Raw genomic sequence first — 14,719 nt, forward strand, 5'->3', positions numbered from 1 at the left:
TTGTATTACTAGTGCGCGAACTGTCAAATCGTATGGGTTGTCATGGAAACACACTTGTAATACAAGGCTTGTACCTTTCGAGAAAAGGGGCCCAGGTCATTCTACTCGAAAACAACATTTTCTGACTTTTGAGTATGAGGCATAAAGTTCATTATGTCAGTGAATGTTTTGACATGAAGTAAGTTCGAATTCGATGACGTCACTACATTGCTGACAGCGTTTTCGGTGGCCAAAAAAAAAAAAACATTACACACATTTTTAATCGAGAATACGTAGTCATCATACATTTTGAATACCCAAAATCTATAAATATTGGTTTATTATGTCAAATACTATAGAAAACAATCATTTATTGTGCCAAATTCCATATGACTTTAGTAGCCATTGTCATTCGGCTAGGCCGGCTGAAGCCGCTGAAGCGCGACTGAACCAAACAGCGTTACGATCGCCACGTAGCGTCAGCGATTGTCGCTTCGGGTAGTCCGGTTGGCTCCGCGAAGCGCAACGGACCATGAACACAGGGCGGCCCGGCTCTAAATGACAGGCAGTTGACATCGGCTCCCAGCTTTATTGTCTTCAATCTTGTTTGTGGCAGTTTACGCCCGTGATAATATTTTCATGAGATCTCTGGCAATTTATTAGCGACGATTTTACGGATTGCGTTTTCGGTTTTATTTGAATTTGCGCTGTTAAGGGAAATGTTTTTGTACTCGTGGGTACGTAGGTAGGAACTCGTAAAAATTAATTATAAAATATGAACTTTAATATATAAACTTATTCAGGTTTTATTTTATCCGCTGGTTATGATACGACAATAGTCATTTTGTTTTACAATGTGACAAAAATATTTGTAGATTCTGATATGACTGTATTGAATCGGAAAGATTCCGATACCTATGTATTGAATCAGTTGAAGCGTAGGCAGTTCAAATATTTTTTGAAATATAATTTATGTACAGCCAAGGAAAAAATTGTAACGAATTTAGCCCTCTGGAAAAGGTAAAAGTACCAGCGCTCGACACTCTAAACTAAAGGCCAACAATTGACACCCTTCTGTCACATTTTTTGACAGTGACTAAAGATAGTGGCATCTACTGGTACACTGTCGAGCGTATTTACCTCATACCATTGAAATACTCTAGAATAGATCCAAATGTCATAATAAAAGATTTACGCTCTTATTCCTTCGCAGTCGTGTTTCTTATCTCTCCCCTATCACTCCTGTTTTGAGTTTACAGAAGGAATCTGATTCAATTATGCGCTTATATGGCAGACAATGAGCAAAGCCTATCACACCAGATTGTGCGTTATTCAAAAACGCGCAATATACGTATTGAAATCATATTGACTGAAATGCTCGCTTCCTTTAAAGTAGGTATCTGTATTACATGTGAGTGGAATGAACAGATATCAACATTGAATTGCTATTACATTGGAAGCGGAAATTCCTTTTCGCATATGGCCGCTGTTGGGCACACCTGACGCAATGACGTACGGAGCCTCTTTGTGCACTGCTATCTGTCTCCAAACCATTTACCAATCTATATACCTACTCCATACAAATCCTATGCAATCCCGTTGGTACCTGGATTGCTTTGCCGTGATCGAGGGTACGCTCAGACATTCGAACCGTCTATTGTGAATGGGAAAGCATACAGCTACACCAATGTATAAACATCTGTGGTAAGGACACAATATTATCTTTTAAGAGTTGGCTTACCTAGTTGTAATGATTAGGTGTAGTAGGTACTTATATGACAAGCTGTATCAAGGGATTTTATAAAGACATGACGCTATCAATGATGCGATTGGCAGGACTCTGGGTAAAAACTAAAAACCAACAGCCTGTGGTGTGTCTTTGGGCATCCAGGCTTATTGTGCATTGATTTGCGATTGTGCGACTTTTTTTCCGGATGCGGGATAGTCCTAAAATAAAATGAAATAATTGCATATATTACGAATTATGTGTTTAGGTATCTTTATTCCCATCAATGACTCAAATGTAAAATAATTACCATTAGTAAATATAATACCTGCCGTTAAATTTAGTTTCAACTGATGAAGATGAAAAAGTGTTTTCCTAGTAAAAACTCAAAACTCGTTTAATAAAAATAAGTTTTGGGAAAAATATCAAACTAGTTTTCACCGCGGTATTTGTGTTAACTACTGTTAATTGGAAATTTCACATTTTTTCAAATTTAAAATTACATGCCTCACCTTACCCAGTGCACATTCAACAACGTAACATTGCGTTTTACATTAATTATAAATCTTCTTAATGTAAATCTACATTAGTGTTTTAATTATCGCTACGATAACGCCAACGATGTTGCAAGCTAAGGATAAACGATTCGCTGTCACTGGCGCGAATAAGTTTACACTCTAATTAAAAGATTACACACGAATAGGTAATTAGGCGAGGATTTGTTCTCTCATCTGTTACGCGTCTCGGCGAGTAAATCCGGCTGGAGGCGAATCATCGGGCGTTAAGGTAAACTGCGAAAATCTTATCACGCTTTTCTTTTATTTTTTAAATAAGAGGATTGTGTTTTAAAGATCTTTCGTTAAGTATGTTGTTTTTATTAATATAAGTATTCTACAGTGAATAATCGTCATAATCGCCGTTCCGGTCTAGGGCCTGTTAAGGGTTTTGGTACTTTTTTGGTATTGCTTCAATTCATTTTTTCTGTAAAACACTTTTTTGAAAACTAACTCACTAAATTAATTATGAATTTTTCTCTAATGCACGTCTTAAGGTAGTTTATACACACATACATACATTCTGTTAGTGTTGCCTTAATACAAAGATAGACATAATATATGTAGTAAGTCAAACATAATTAAAAGAAAAACAACAGGTAAGGTTTGAAAAAAAAATTGTGCGTGGTGTCACTCCGCGTGGAAGAAATGAAATTTCGTAATGTGGAAATGAAAATAAGAGGGTTTCAAAATTCGAGTTGGCAACACTGAACGTTAAATGTTAGAAAATGGCAGTTAGAAGTCGCATTAGAAGTTTCACTTCAACAATAATTATTATGAAAGGTATGGTATTTTAAAGACGTAACCGCTCTTGACTTCAGTTGCTGGCTTACTGGCGTCATATGGCGAAATATAAAGAGTCGTAATTTTTTCATATGTATATGCAGGATGGTTACAATAATTAGAAAATTTTAAGTGCATTTTGTGTATATAACAGTTATAACTTGTGCTGCTTGTTGGTTTAATGTTTTTGACATGCGTCACGCGCGTCTGAGACCGTGCGGCGTACCGCAGCGCCGGAATGCTGGCCATGGTAGATGTCTTTGATATACCAACGTGATGCGTAAATTGGAAATTAACCTGGTGACAGTTGATTAATTAGTATGCATGGTGAGTATTAGTTTGAGGCAACACTGTTATTGATGTGATTATACTTCTGACATGCTTTAATAATAGGTACGAGTGGGGTGAGATGAGTGGAGGCACCAATCAGAATCGTATCATAAGACATCTCTCTCGCACATGTTGTTACGCGTAAGATGCTTCATCACATGAGTCAAGAGTCTCTATCTCTCTCTCTCTCTCTCTCTCTCTCTCTTATCTAATGACGTTTTACATTTAACGGGAGAATGACATTAGTTGTACGAAGTAAGTAAACAGCGCTTCCAAACAGTTACCTACTTACTAGAACCAAATTTACGTACATTTTCCCTAGCGTTAATGCTTTCGAGTAAAGTATTTAAAAACGGCAAATACTCATGGTTGTCCAATTGTTAATCATCTTATTCTCCCATAAAGCCAAATGTGGCAGGCCAGTACAATTTGATCTAAAATTGGACATGTACAGTCAGCTACAGAGAAAAGTAGACCCCTTGCATACAAATTTTTATGCAGGAGGGTCTACTTTTCTCTGCAGCTGACTGTACCTAGAATGAATGCCATACCAAGAGTAAAGAAACAGATTTACGTAGATTTAATTAGGAGGCAGGTACCTGGAGAAAATGTTGTGAGGATAATTCTGTTAATAGAAAATTCTTATTTATTCGTTACCCGATAGAAACACAAATGGCCAGCAAGCTCAAGTAACATCGTTATTTACGGAGCGCTCCAATACTGGCAATAAATATAATACAGAGTTAAACAGCTACAGGCACAAGAGTAGAGAGGTATTAGTCCAGACAAATGAGATACGAAAAAAAGTGTTTCGAGGAATTAATTCTCAGCAAGCTGAAAATAGTTTTACTTCCTACCTTTGGTTCTAAATGCATGTAATTCGAGTTTTTTCCATCGCAAGAGGTGTGGAAAATGTTTGAAAGCTTAAAAATATACGTTTTCCCTAAGATCGTCAAACCACTCGATGTATAAGAACTTACCATCAATTCCAATTGCACTACTCTGGCTTTGGTGAGAATACACTGATCCATTACCGTTTTAGAATTTTCATCATTAGCATATGTATCAGAAATTATAAAATTCAACGTGACGGACTTTTTTTAGTGTGGGGCGTTAACGGATAATTAGTATGAATGTATAGTCCCGTCTGGCAGAAAGCATGAAACTTGGCATGTATGTAGCTTATAGGGTTATAAGAAAAAACAGAAGTAGAAACACGCCGAGGTGTCAATGTTTCCCCTCTTTCCCCCCACTTTTGTATCCCTGTTTTCAGTTTTTTTATATTTCCATGAAAACCGTAAAAGCTACAATAATAACGTCTAAGAGAAGTATATTCTCTATAAAATTCCCTACAATATTGTCTTTGGAAGTATATAGCTAGAACTTATAATTTTCAAACTATGCTCATTTTCCCTTTGCCATATTTGTGTTTGGTGACCAGTACGATAAATAAGGCCAGCGACTTTGCACTTTGTTCCAGGCAAAATTGTTCCTTGGGTCAAACTGATCCGATTTAGCCCAATAGTCATGAAATCGCACGTGACTACTCCCCACAAAGAGAAGGGGAAGGGGCCGGTTCCCTCGATGAAATCTATGCAATACTTCTTCTTGCTCTTAGCAACTAGGGCAAATCGTATATCATTTCCGTGTAATGTAGGGACGTGTTAATCGTTTCTGAAAAAATCGTTGCACCTTTTCATACAAAAATAACGATTTTATAAAAAAATAATGTTTTTTTATGTATTTAATTGTAACAGTTATGGCATTTACAATTAAATCCTGGCATTTATTTCATCAATAAATAAATAAATGGGACAGGTTAGCCCAAAACCCAGTTCTGATGATAGGATCCTGGAGAAGTCAAGGATCTCCTCAAATCTTAAAGGCATAGATATGGTGATTTTTGAGTTTTTAAAAGAACATCATGCATTTACGTTCAGAACAGTGACATTTGGTGCATTTCAACTGCTGATGGTGATCAGAACGGAACTCTTCAAATCTGAACGGCACACTTATGACTTTTGTATTTTTATAAGATTATCTGCATTTATGTCCAGAACAGTGAAATTTCGTGCAGTGGAACTGCAGTGCTGGTGTTCATCAGAACGGAACTCCTCCAATCTGAACGACACACGTGTAATGATTTTGGTACTTTTATAATAACATCATGCATTTACGTTCAGAACAGCGACATTTGGTGCAGAGGAACTGCTGATGGGGGGGAGCTGAAATAGGAGTTCCTCAATCCTCAAATCAGAACGGCATACTTCTAGTGACTTTGGTATTTTTAAAAGAACAGCATGCATTTGATTCGTTCAGAAATCTCCTAACAAGAGCTATGCGTCGTTGAGGAGTTCCGTTCTGACCATCGTCAACAGTTCCACTGCATCAAATGTTAGTTCTGAACTTAAATGCATGATGTTCTTATAAAAATACCAAAGTCATTATAAGTCTGCCGATCAGATTTGAGGAGTTAGGTTCTGGTGATCATCAGCAGTTCCACTGCACCAAATGTCACTACAAGTGTGCCGTTCAGATTTCAGGAATTTCATTTTGATCGTCATCAGGAGTTCCACTGCACCAAATGTCGTTATTCTGCACGTAAATGCACGATGTTCTTATAAAAATAACAAAGTCATTACAAGTCTGCCGTTCAGATTTAATGAGTTACGTTCTGATGATCATCAGCAGTTCCACGTCACTGTCAAATGTCATTGTTCTGAACGTAAATGCATGCTGTTCTTATAAAAACACAAAAATCACTACATCTATGCCTTTAATATTTGAGGAGATCCCTTGACTTCTCCAGAATCCCATCATCAGAATTGGGTTTTGGGCTAACCTGTCCTATTTTTTTATGTATTGATGAGATAATTGCCACGATTTAATTGTAAATGCCATAACTGTTACAATTAAATACATAAAAAAAAACATTATTTTGTTATAAAATCGTTATTTTTGTATGAAAAGGAGCAACGATTTTTTCAGAAACGATTAACACGTCCCTACATAACACGGAAATGATATACGATTTGCCCTAGTCGCTAAGAGCAAGAAGAAGTATTGCATAGATTTCATCGAGGGAACCGGCCCCTTCCCCTTCTCTTTGTGGGGAGTAGTCACGTGCGATTTCATGACTATTGGGCTAAATCGGATCAGTTTGACCCAAGGAACAATTTTGCCTGGAAGAAAGTGCAAAGTCGCTGGCCTTACTTATCGTACTGGTCACCAAACACAAATATGGCAAAGGGAAAATGAGCATAGTTTGAAAATTATAAGTTCTAGCTATATACTTCCAAAGACAATATTGTAGGGAATTTTATAGAGAATATACTTCTCTTAGACGTTATTATTGTAGCTTTTACGGTTTTCATGGAAATATAAAAAAACTGAAAACAGGGATACAAAAGTGGGGGGAAAGAGGGGAAACATTGACACCTCGGCGTGTTTCTACTTCTGTTTTTTCTTATAACCCTATAAGCTACATACATGCCAAGTTTCATGCTTTCTGCCAGACGGGACTATAGATCTGGTTAAGAACTCGTACTATTTCACAATCTTTGAGTTCAATCTTTACATTAACGAAGGTACTTTTTGAACCCTGAGCGTTTGAGCAAATTCTCCATTTATTCAATTCCAATTCCATAAAAGTAGATTTTAAATATTTTTCAAAATATTGTTTTCCATTAAACCTCAGCATTTTTAACTATAATTCCTGGGACAGACAAAACTCAGTATTAAGACGATTAGCAGCCAATTTTTCATCGGACCTACTGTTTGCTGCAAAAGCTGAAAAAAAAAAGCAATTTTAAAAAAGCAAAAACCAATTGCCGGAGTCTCGGTGTGGGGTCGGGACAACCTAGTCTGTTTCAATCCCACTAAGACACAGGTGTGTGCGTTCACCGCTAAGAAAACCCCATTTACTGTGGTTCCACAGTTTCAAGGCACAGCCCTTACCTTGTCAGGAAGTATTGGGATCCTCGGAGTCGACATTTCGAGTAGCGTCCAATTCCGTTGTCACTTGGAAGGGAAAGCTGCGTTGGCATCCAAAAAGCTCGGTGTGCTCAACAGAGCGAGGGGATACTTTACTCCGGGGCAAAGACTGCTCTTGTACAAGTCGCAAGTTAGACCCCACATGGAGTACTGCTGTCACCTTTGGGCAGGAGCACCTGGATACCAGCTTGGACCCTTTGACTCGATCCAGAGACGCGCTGTACGAATTGTCGACGATCCCAAACTCACAGGCGGTATTGAACCCTTAAGTCTAAGGAGGGACTTCGCCTCCTTATGTGTGTTCTATCGCCTGTACAATGGGTTGTGTTCTGAAGAACTGTTTGACATGATGCCAACGGCCACTTTTCATCATCGCACCGCTCGCCATCGACAGGGCGCTCATCCACACACCTTGCAACCTAAATGGTCGCGCACCGTGCGGTTTCAGAGGAATTTCCTCCCACGAACGCTCCGGCTGTGGAATGAGCTCCCTGTCGAGGTATTCCCGATGAACTACAGTATGGGGTTCTTCAAAAAAGGAGTGTACAAGTTTCTAATGGGTCGGCAACGCGCACGTGACACCCCTTGAGTTGCGGGCGTCCATAGGTTACGGTGACCGCTTTCCATCAGGCGGGCCGTATACCTGTTTGCTGCAAAAGCTGAAAAAAAAAGCAATTTTAAAAAAGCAAAAACCAATCGAATGTGGGTGCAGTGAGAAAAATAATAGAGAAAGCATGACAAGTATAAGCAATTTACGACACTATTAACAATAATATTTACAATCAATATGATACATAAATAATACGTTCTTTTCTTTCTTTCTTTTGCTTTCTTGGATTTTTTTTAGTGTAGAATCTTAGTTGACTAGCCTATATAGTAAACGGGCGATTGGATTTGAAACAAAGCTAACGAACCGGTGAATCATGTAAACAGGAGCAAGACGACCGTCTTGTTTACCTAAAGAGCCTTTGCTTCATTAGGATCCAATTTACTGTCAACAAATTTATCCTTTTAGCGCTATTGTAGTATGAACAACTCTTAGAATTTGATAGTGGCACAAAATGAATTGTAGCAGTTAAATAAATTTCATTTTAAATGTCTTCTTGTTGGCCAAGATGATCTCAGGTCAACGCATGTTTCTAATTCTACTATACCTAGGTACATAATTATTATCATGAGTTGTTATTAAAAAATAAATTCAAATGTAGAAAGATTAGGAAGTCTTGTAGTAGTGGGAAATGCCTATTTTACTAGTCACACTATCATTTAACTGTCTATTCTCTCATCCACAAACATATCATATTTACCTACAATACGGGTCAAAAATTAATCTATGGCCATTGAAACCAGCTGACATATACAAGATGTTTAATTACTTTTTTCTACTCCTTAAAACCCTACATAAAAGATGCCAGCCCCCGGCCAGCCCCCCGCGCACCCATGCATACGTTATAGCCTTTAACGCATTGTTAGGAAGCCTTTAATGGATGTAGCGTGGGTGCGCGGGGAGCCGGCCGGGGGCTAGCGGCGGGCGGGGGAGTGAACAGAGGGGAGGCCGACAACATACAGGAAAAAATGTGAATTTAACGAAAGTTATTCTAGAAAACTATTAAAAAGGAAGTGCATGGTCGTAGAAAAAGTATTGCATGCAACGGTGTTTAACTGAGTCAAAAAATATTCGTGGCGTCTTTATTAAAAATTTTCGGCTTCGCCTCAAATTGTTACCCACGCCACTCGCCTTTTTTGGTCTCCTTTATACGCCGGTTGCATAAAAAAGTATAAATCGGACCGTTGTTGATACCTATCTACCAATAATGTAACTAATAATAATGTAACTGTTAGTTGTGTTATATTTGAATAAAGAATTTTATTTATTATTATAATTAGTCACCACTGCAATAGGTTACGAGGTAAACAAGGTCATCAACCTGGAGAATAGAAACAAAAAATAACATCACCATAATATATTATTTTGGCTTTTTTTATTAACACAAAAAAAAATCTAATGCTATCGTTCTTCAATACGGACGTAATAAAGGAATCGCTGAACGAACCGACTTCAAAAAGCAAAAGGCTAAATGGCGCACAATGCATCAGAACCGGGAACTTTGCATTGTAAAGTTTAAATTAATTGCTTTGCTGGCAAAATAAACTGAACTTCAGGACGATAAAATAAGCATCGATATTAGAACAAGAATAACAGGTAAACAAAAGATGAAAAAATATGTGGTTTACATCTAGAACAATAGTTTTTATTTTAAGTTTAAGAACGAGTTTATATGTACATACTTCGACCTATAAAGTTAAAGTGTATAAAAGAAACACATAGTTAGAACCAATTAACATTCTTTATTTAACATTCATAACCTATAACTAACGGGGAGGACAACGTATTCTAAATATCGTATTGTACATTAATTAATTATCTAATCAAATGCAACATATAAGCAACTTGAAAGCCTGACAAACATTAACTAAACAGATGGGATATTTTCTATCGAGAATTAATATGCAAAGCAAAGAGGCGAGAGTAGCTAATTTAAGCAATACATATATAGGTACCTAGTCAATACTTAATCTGATCTGATACTTGTTTGTCACTCTGCGGCTGATCGGGAAAAGAGAGCTCCGTCGACTGCGCGAGGGTATTTATTAACGCCGACGTGACGTCACCGGAACGAGTCTTGATGCCGTTCATGTCCGCCAGCGCTCGAACCGCCAGTGTTGCTGCTCGGATAAAACTCGGCGACTACATCCGGCTGTCCTGCCCACGGGATCGTCTCGACTCCCGTTATGGGCTGATGATGGGGCTGTGAACATGACAACAAAGTATATTAATATTCATTCATGTTTTCATTAAGCAGGCAATGATGCAAAACAACAGTTATTTGTGTACAAAGGGGGCTTGGGCGTATATTGGCTTAACTTTGCGATTGTCACATATAATGGGCGTGTCTTGATGCCGTTCATGTCCGCCAGCGCTCGAACCGCCAGTGTTGCTGCTCGGATAAAACTCGGCGACTACATCTAGGTATTTCTACAGTACAAAGCATTTACCAAAAATAAAATGCTTTATGTGACTTAAACTATATTCCAGCCGACATTTAATTAGCATCAGTTAAGCCACAAGCGCGTAAAGCATTTATTTTTAAAAACAATAAGTCGTTACATTCACAGACTACCCACCTGCCTAATTTAAGTAACAGTATCAACAATGCTTTCTTTACACAGCCGACGAGACGCCAGCAGGCGACATCATCGAGTTAGTTTAAGCTATCTAATTGCTAGTCGAAATACGCAAATTAATTTAAAATACGTGAGCTTCGAACGGCACAGACTTGTTTGTAGTACCTGCAATAAATTGCAATTAAGCAAGCTGTTCTGTGTCTTGTTATCGAGTTAGCAGCCGTCAGTCCTCTCGTCGTAGACACACTCCAACGGAGCTTTGGAGGAAATTATTAACACCCAAGTTAGTTTCATCAATATGGTTAAACTCCTTCTTTGTGAGATGTGTAAATAATTACAATCTCACATATACCGGTACGGGAACGGTATAACGCTAGAATGAAACTAGATGGGACGGAACCAGTGTTTCTGCTGCTCCGGGCTATCGAGTGACCCCTTCTGCAAAAATTGACATATCGGCCGCCCGTCTCATTCCGTATTAGCGTATGCCTTGTATTGTAAAACTAAGAGCATAAGTATGTACATAGATAAGCTTACTTACTTACTGCACTGACTCTGCAACCCGAAGTGGATCTTGGCCTCCAACACTAGATGAAAGATGAAAATGAAATATTTTTCAGCAGCTTGAATTATGTACCTACTCAATCAATCGAAACATTTATCCGAAGTAAACTTAATTACATTATTATGCAAAAGGTATGACTAAAACGAATTTTATACTCACTTTAGACACATGCAATTTTTACAATAGTTATAACTGTTATAAGCAAGTTATACGTAGTACAGGGTAATTTGAAAGAATTGATGGCGGTCCGAAATGGCAAATAAAATATAAGCCCCGAACTTTGACCGTTTTTACATCTCGCGGTCTCGGTTCCCCTCAAGAGGTCGAGTGAACGAATATAAATGAATCTTATATTTATGATACTTTTTTCTTAGCTTTTGTTCTTGGTAGCGTTTTATTGCTCGTGAAAGGGTACGAATTGTTTTGCTGACAGATTTACGAGCAAACATTCGGCGTTTATTTATCACGAGAAGTTTTATTTTCAGATTAAAAAAATAACGGAAAACATTGATAAGATACAATGGGGTTTTCGACTTTATTTCATCACCCCGTTACAATACAATATACAATACAATCCTTTATTGATAAAATAAAATTTTACACGTCAGGTACATTGGCATGCTTACTGCTAGATTAAAAATTACATTAATTAATAATAGGCAAGGCTGAGCGAGCGAATTCTATAATTATATGTGTATATTTGTATGCTTACAGTTTTACTCATTTGATACAGTGGTTGATACAGGTCTCGTAATAGGAATCAATTGAATAGTGTGCATCAGACACCAGTTTAGATTTGAGTTTTTCAAAGAAACATTTATCGCTGGTTGTTGATTTCAATTCGAGCGGGATTTTGTTATATACTTTCGGTCCTACCGCATGCATACACTTATTAGACTTGGCTAGTCGTGTTTGCGGTGGATAAAGTTCATTACGCCTTCTGCATTACCTCCCGCAGATCTCGTAAAAGTCGACTGTGGGGTATAGGGTCAATTGTGGCACACCTCGGACATTGGCGATCAAATATATGAAAGAGGCGCGTTCCTAATAGCACACATTCAGAGGTCGTGTAGGTGAATGAGTACCATGGTTGTGTGACTGTGATATGACAGGTCGACTATTTTCGGTTTTGACAGGCGGTAACTGTGAGGTTACCGAGAGCGGGTGGGGCGGTGGGCGGCACTTTCAGCGGGGAGCGGGAGTGGCCATACTGTACGATAGTACTCTTTATTATACTGTGATTGTGGTGTGGCAACGATTCATTGCAATATCACAGTTTTAATTTGCTTAATTTTATTTTAGGCTATCGTTTACATTTTTTCAAAGGTTTTGCATTGAGTACCGACTCTTCAAAATTACACATGAGTATTGAGTACCTAAACAAATATATTCATTGCTAATTTGCTACATTCGGGCAAATACACACAAAACTCGCAAAATGTGTTAATACTGTAATTATTTAAAACTGTAGAAAAGGTTTGTGTTAGAACAAACCGCCGAAGGCACTTTGACCGGTTTACATAAAATGCCTATCAAAAGCCAATGAGTAACTTTTAAATTAAATTTGAACAAAACCTCAAACCCCTTTTTGTAGCCAGTGATTTGACTGTTTCGGCAACGAAATCGTAAATGTTTTAGGTATAAGATATTAGCGGTGCATAAATAAAAAAAATATAGGCTTTGATAATGATAAGTACACGTACTTACAGCGAAAACATTTACCTAACAACACTGGCCATTATTATGTACTTATAGGAGGAGGATATAGGAGGAGGAGGAACCACTACTTAAAAAAAGATGTTCTATTGAAGAATTTTATTTCCGAGTTTTGTGTCTTTTGAGCGATAAAATAATTCACTTGTCATGATTAAATATTTTTTATTTTATTTTTCATTATGCTCATATACTATACAATTCATCTCTTTGACAAGCTTGTATGCCCTAAAAACCGGCCAAGAGCGTGTCGGGCCACGCTCAGAGTAGGGTTCCGTAGTTTTCCGTATTTTTCTCAAAAACTACTAAACCTATGAAGTTCAAAACAATTTTCCTAGAAAGTCTTTATAAAGTTCTACTTTTGTGATTTTTTTCATATTTTTTAAACATATGGTTCAAAAGTTAGAGGGGGGGGGAACGCACTTTTTTTCCTTTAGGAGCGATTATTTCCGAAAATATTAATATTATCAAAAAACGATCTTAGTAAACCCTTATTCATTTTTAAATACCTATCCAATGATATATCACACGTCGGGATTGGAATGAAAAAAAAAATCAGCCCTCACTTTACATGTAGGGGGGGTACCCTAATAAAACATTTTTTTCCATTTTTTATTTTTGCACTTTGTTGGCGTGATTGATATACATATTGGTACCAAATTTCAGCCTCCTAGTGCTAACGGTTACTGAGATTATCCGCGGACGGACGGACGGACGGACGGACGGACGGACGGACGGACGGACGGACGGACGGACGGACGGACGGACGGACGGACGGACGGACGGACGGACGGACGGACAGACAGACATGGCGAAACTATAAGGGTTCCTAGTTGACTACGGAACCCTAAAAAGGGAGTATGGCGACAATTGTCACTTGAATAATGGAACAGCGGCGTAATTTTGTCGCTACGCTTTATCACGCACGTACGTATGTACATAATAACCGTGTGGTAATTAAGTGAAATTTGATTGCTCTGCACAAATTACACTTCTATTGATGCTGCCAGCCACTCTAATAGGCATCGCTTGTGACATAAGCAAATTTGCATATAAATCAGCACCTCTAAACTACGTGTCATTTCTGAATACGAGGCGTTTATAGTAAAATATAATTTATATTTCTGTACTTTTGTAAGGTGTACTAGTACGACCTTTGGCGCTATCTCATTGATTATAATAAAAAGGTGTGTGTATTAAATACTTATAATAAAAAAAATACTTGTAGTGTGCGAAAAAAAATATAGCTACCTACAGACCAACTGAAACTTAACCGCGAAAATCCACAGATACAGCAAGTTTAGATAAGTAGTAAAAATATTCCCATTTCCCATGTTTATTTTCCATCATGACTTAGTAACTTCAAAAGCCTATCAGCGAATTCCAAGCTCTTTGTTTGCCCCATTCTACAGTAAGCGATGACTACAAGTACTACAGCTGGCATTTATATATTATTTGTTCGCTTTCCTTTTCCGCTTTGCTTTGCTATAGCAAACCTTGCGATTTTGAAGCCAGTTGATGTTTCCTTCCAAGAAAACACAAAGTAAACAGCTCGGATTGTTAATTGGCAGAATAACAACACGAAGATATTAATTTACGCAATAATTATAATACTTAGTGTTAATATTTGTACGATTCTTGATCAAAACTCAATCTTTTAAAGTTACAGCGTAGCCAGGCTTACAAATGTTGCTTTAAAACCATGTCCCCGTTAAAACTTTCCTCATGAATAATTTACGAAATTTCGCCAGAGATATGGTCTTGCCGCAAAAGATAAGAATTAAATTACGCGAAATTAATTTTTATTATAACGTCTAAGTAAAATATAAGGGAGGTAATTTGAATAATTACGTATTAACTAACTTTTTTACAATTTAGCTGATTGTGCTT

This window comes from Leguminivora glycinivorella, chromosome 8 (assembly GCF_023078275.1).
Source record: "Leguminivora glycinivorella isolate SPB_JAAS2020 chromosome 8, LegGlyc_1.1, whole genome shotgun sequence".
In the NCBI taxonomy this organism is placed as follows: Eukaryota; Metazoa; Arthropoda; class Insecta; order Lepidoptera; family Tortricidae; genus Leguminivora; species Leguminivora glycinivorella.